Source organism: Vombatus ursinus, unplaced genomic scaffold (genome assembly GCF_900497805.2).
Source record: "Vombatus ursinus unplaced genomic scaffold, bare-nosed wombat genome assembly UNPS02014818.1, whole genome shotgun sequence".
Taxonomy (NCBI): domain Eukaryota; kingdom Metazoa; phylum Chordata; class Mammalia; order Diprotodontia; family Vombatidae; genus Vombatus; species Vombatus ursinus.
The window spans coordinates 29,040,871-29,046,660 of record NW_020954596.1 but is presented as its reverse complement, the minus strand read 5'-3'; the positions used below and the strand labels follow the sequence as shown (position 1 = coordinate 29,046,660).

The following is a 5,790-nucleotide window of genomic DNA, read 5'->3' as shown; positions in this document are numbered from 1 at the left end:
TCTTTGCCAAGAAAACCCCAAATGGGGTCACAAAAAGTTGGACATGACTGAAAACAACTGAACAACAACAAAAAGTGAGGAAATTGAGGCCCAGAGAGGTTAACAGATTTGTATATTTCTTTTAGAGCTTCAATATCCAGTTTTAATTCCAAATTCTTTTAGAATAGATTTAAATTTTTTCTAATTACATGTAAAAGCAATTTTAACATTCTTTTAAAATTTTTTTTGAGTTCCAAATTCTCTCCCTCTTTCTCCTTCACTGTCATTGAGAAAGCAAGAAATTCAATATAGGTTATACATGTGCAGTTATGCAAAACATTTCCATATTAGTCGTGTTTTGAAAGAAAACACAGAACAATGAAAAACACAAGAAAAATAAAGAAAGTTTTTTTTTTTAAAAAAAGTATGCTTCAATCTGCATTCAGACTCCATCAGTTCTTTCTCTGGAAATAAATAGTATTTTTCATTATAAGTCCTTCAATAATTCCAAATTCTTAAGATGAAAATTTGAGGTACCATGTATTAAGATGGATAATGGAGGCAGCTAGATGATACAGTGGGTTGAGCACCAGCCTTGGAGTCAGAAGGACCCGAGTTCAAATCTGGCCTAAGACACTTACTAGCTGTGTGACCCTGGGCAAGTCACTTAACCCTAATTGCCTCAAAAACAAATTATTGGGGGCAAATAAGGTGGATAATGGCTAACTGAAACATGTCTAGAAGGTGACTAAGAGGGCCTGAGATGATTCTACAGGAGGACTGGTTAAAAGAATGGAAACTATATATCCTAGAGAAGCAATGACTTAATACCTTCTCTTCAATTATCTTCTTGCATGTGTTATATGTGCCTAGATAGTTACATGTTGTTCCCATCCTGCCTATTAGACTGTGTGATCCTTGAGGGAAGGGCTTGATTTTTTCCTTTCTTTGTATTCCAAATTATTAGCACAGTGCTTATAAATCCTTATTATTGACTGACTGACTCTAAGAAATAGTAACATGACATCTTTAGGATTGTAGTTACCTCCATATTTCCAATGTGTATTCAATTCTTATTTATGCATTCTGTAGAGGATCTTTGATTCAATGCTAGAAGGAACCTTCTAGGCATCTAGTCATCAGATCAAAGAAACAGAGCTCAAGGGAGCTCAGAGGCCATCCAACTCCTCATTTCACTAATAAAGAAATTTTTGCCTAAGGTCACAGAGTAGTAAATAGCAGAGCTGAGATTTGAACCCAGGTCCTTTGATCCTCATTCTCCCATACTTTCCTCTGAACTGTGCCCCACTAGAATAACAATTAATATTGTTTTTCAATTGAATACTTTGCCTTCTAACAGTCTGCCATTGGGATATTTCTCCACTGTTATGCTTGTCACTTTAGCAGATGTTAGACAGGAGAAAACTCAAACTAGTAATTTTTAAGCAGTGGCTTCTGATCCAGGAGTTATTATCAGAGGTCCTTGAATTCATATGAAAACCTGGCATTATTTTAATCTCCGTTTATCTCTGACAAAATATGCAGTGTGACTCATTATAGTAAATAAACAAATGTACTTTCTGGAAATTGAATAAAATGTCTTGCATGTAGACATGTATATGTTATGATTTCTTAAATGTATCTAGATATTGTTTTGAATAATAAAACACAATTCATTTAAAAGTGCTAATGAATTCATAGTATTTTCTGAATCTGTATCTAACTAATGATATAACCACTACCCTATAGTGGACCAGAAATTTTTTTTATGTTAATATAGTGTCCTCTTATTTGAGAAGGCCTGGAGCCACTGGACAAGTTGATCTTAGAGTTGTTTTCCATCTCAAAACCCTATGATTACTTGCTGTTGTAAATTGTATGAGTGAAATGAGCGGAAACAAAAGAATGTTGTATATAGTAATAGCAATATTGTTTTAAGAACAACTTTGAGCAACTAAGTCATTTTGATTGTTAAAAATACACAAATTAACTACAAAGGATGTATGAAGGAAGGTGCTGTCTGTATCCATAGTCTAATGATAACCATCTTTGGGGGGGAGGGAAGAAAAAAAGAAATTTACAGATTATTATATATTTAAAAGGAATAGCTAGTTGTACATAATAGAGTTGCAGTTTCATGTGCAATCATCTTTTTAAAAAAATTCTATGTTGTAGAAATGCTTGTTTTATTTCATAAATTAAAAATAAAATAAATTAAAAAAAAACTTATCAGCTTATGCACATCCAACCTGTCCAGGTGCTACTTAATTTTGATCTTGAGCTAGAGTGTGGTTTATAGTTTCTCACACTAACCTCTGAAGAATTCAATTAATTACTTACCTGGTTGTGAGCTGTGGATTGTGATGATTTGAACATTACTCAGCAACTCATTATTGTATTGTTCCAAATTTAAGCTGTATCACCAAGATGGTATTTCTTTGAAAAAGAAAAAAAAGATCTATGTTGAAAAATAACGCTGATGACGATAATACTAATAATCACCATCTTTGTACATTTATTGCTTTAAAGTTTACAAAGTTTTTTACTCACAGTAACCATCTGTGCAAGTTGTACAAAAATTATAAGTACCTTTTTAGGGCTAAGGAAACTGAGAAACAGAGATGTTGTCATTATAGGATAGATTCAGGTCTTATGCAAAGCAGATTCAGGAAAAAAAAAAATGTAGCCCAGAGTCAGACCAACATCATATGTTCAGTAGGTTTAACAAGATATATTCCTCCAGTCATTTAACTCCTATGAGCAAAAGCAGCTAGGTGGCGCCATAGTGCATAGAGCCCTGGGCTTGGAATAAGGAAGACTCATCTTCCTGAATTCAAATGTGACTTCAGATACTTACTAGCTATGTGACCCTGGTCAAGTCACTAAACACCTGTTTGACTCACTTTACTTATTTGTAAAATGAGCTGGAGAAAGAAATGGCAAACCAGTCCAGTATCTTTGCCAATAAAACCCAAAATGGGGTCATGAAGAGTTGAACCTGCCTGAGAAACAACTCAACTACTAGGAGAAGCAGCTCACAAAGTTCACTAAAATATAGAGGGGTTGCTTTCTCTATCAGTTTGGAGAGTGTTTGCACCAGAAGAAATTAGGCATTCTTGAAATAATTAATGAAGGATGGAATAAAGAATCATACCAAAATGCAGGTGATTCAAATCCTTCTTTTTCCTCCTATGTTCTGGGCCGACATCTGGGAGATGAAGTTAAATTATATTGGACTTATAGCTGTTCTTTAGCAGGCTATATGGTTTATATCCCAGTTTACAGCTCCTTACTAAATAAACTTTGGCAAATTCTTCCCCACCCTTCCCCATCCCCCAGTTTTTGAAAGGAAGATTTATTTAACAAGTTTCATTTAGCACAACACACCTAAAAGGAGATTACAATACAATAAAAGCTTTAAATCAGTTCCTCAGAATTTAATACAAACACAAAGACCAAAATCCTAAAGTATCCATATTACATCTTAAAATTGTCCCCATTAACTTAAAAAAAAAGAATCTTAACTGTAGGTGTCTTACAGTATAGTAAATGAAATAAACTAGAACAAACATGCCAAGTATCTCACTTTTGAATTGCAGACATAGCTCCTATATTAATTTTACAAAAAAGCATGTCTCCCAACATGCATCTCAAACAGTGTTCTATGTAATGTGGTATAGAAGCAACATTTAACATAATTGAAACTGCTTTAACCTAAATATGCTTACTGCTTAAGTACACTCCTACGACAAAACTACCTTGAGAAAAACTGAAATTATTTAACAGCTAAGAGTCTTTACTCAACTTGGTTATTACATCCTAGATGAATTTTTTTTCTGTATTCAGAAATACTGAACCTAAAGTTTTTAAGAGAATCCTGATTTCACCTACAGTAAGCATAAATCATAAGTTTGTATTACAAAACTAGTAAACTTTTTTTTTTTTAAATTCTTTAAAAGACATGGTTGACCAAGAGTCAGTGATCAGGATTACATTCCCCACTCATCACTCATTCTGAACATGCTGAACATCCCTTCGTCCCATTTATTCCCATAGATGCACTGCTTCCTTTACTGTACTAGCTGCTATTCATGACTCTTCAGCTCCCCTGTGCAATGTTTGACTGAAAATCATTGGAGTTTTCCTGTAAAACTTAGTCACGTCTGCGCATGCTGCTTTGACCACTCTAGTCTCCTTAATAATCCCCACTCAACTGCTGGCTGGCTGGACCAGTGTAACTGGATGTTTTTGACAAACCCATGCCTCCTAGCATTTGGCTCCCTGTAAGCATCACTGCTTGCTCTTGATATAGATCTAATTCAAGAAGACTTCTACACATCTGTTCTGCATGTTTGCTTTGTCTTTTGACGTGGCTGCCACAGTATCTTCATGAGTACAAAATTCAGTATCTGCTTCTCCAGGCACTCTTCCATTAGGTTCAATTTTATTGTGTACTCAAACAGAGTTGAGTGGTGAGAAAAAATTCTAAACTTCATTTTCAGAGCTCTATAAGGTATTCCTCTTATGTGTATGCAATGGCCTGTTGTACTCTGGACCCACTACCTCCATAACTACTATCAGACATTCCTAAAACAAAAAAAAAACAGTCATTGAGGTCTCTTCCAAATCTATCTGACCAAAAGCCATGCCCATCATGGTGTCCATTGTAGTCATCATAGCCTCCATACCCTCCACCAAAGGCATCATGCCTTATCCTTTCAAACCCAGCTCCTTTACCAATGCTGTTACAGCCACTTCCAGCCCCAGAACTGTTTAAAGACCTGGCTGCTGCATAGTCATTAGCTTTTGAGGATGATCATGAGTATGAACTTCTGCCCAAATGCTCTTGAAGATTTATTTCAATGTACCTGTGCCCTATCCTTTCCTTGGTTTTCTTTAGACCTTTTCAGCTATTTCCTGTGAAGCAAGATGCATGAAGGTCTACCCTGTACTATTCCACTGAAAGTTCTCTGTCAAAGTTATCCCATTTGGCTTGATTTCCAACCTTGAAAAAAAACCTGAACAATTTCTTTCTTGCTACAGTCAGATGGGGGTCCCCTAAGGTGCACAAAGCCATCATTGGCAGTGTCAAGACTATTTAGACCAATATTTTTCACCACCTAGTACATTTCAATTTTTTTTTACTTAAATACTTCAACATATCTGTGCCCCATAGTTTTTCTGTCTTTTTTAGTGCCAATTTGACTTTATCTTCTGATTCAAATTCAACAAATTCTTCTCCATTTGGTCTGCATTCTTAGATGTAGATGAAATGAATGCCTGAAGCATTATACTTCATTGGTGGAGCAGGATCAGGGCAAGCCCTGGACCTTGACCATGAAACCTTCTCTGCCTTCAGTGCTCAGCATCATCGTGTTCAGTCAATGGTGGCACCTCAAACCTGACTTTGGCATGGCTATGAAGAAAAAATTGGCAATTGCATTTTTTTAAATATTGGCATTCTAGTACTGTTTGGTCCTCAAAACCCACTTTCCATAGGAAAAGAAGCAATGTATTTCTAAGTAATCAATGAAAGATATTATGTAAATTGCTATAGTGAGCTGACTGATCATTTAAGGGGCTAACCTTACTCTTAATTTAGTCACTTTCTTAAGTTGGGCCCAGTAGTTTCATAGTCATCTTTAGAATGAAATCGCTTGGAAGAAGCTTCATTTTTATAAAGTGTTTTTTTTTTCTTCCTGATGGAAACTATAATGACAGTTTACTACATCAAATACAAGAGCATTAGCTTCATGGAAATTGATGTAATGACATAAAATTAACATCATATTACAGAAGGAGCTTTGGGGA

General features: G+C 35.4%; 1 pseudogene; it reads right to left on the bottom strand.

The window, feature by feature from the left end:
• Window positions 1–3,968: 3,968 nt before the first annotated feature.
• On the bottom strand, window positions 3,969–5,351 carry LOC114023750 (annotated as a pseudogene).
• Window positions 5,352–5,790: the final 439 nt, after the last annotated feature.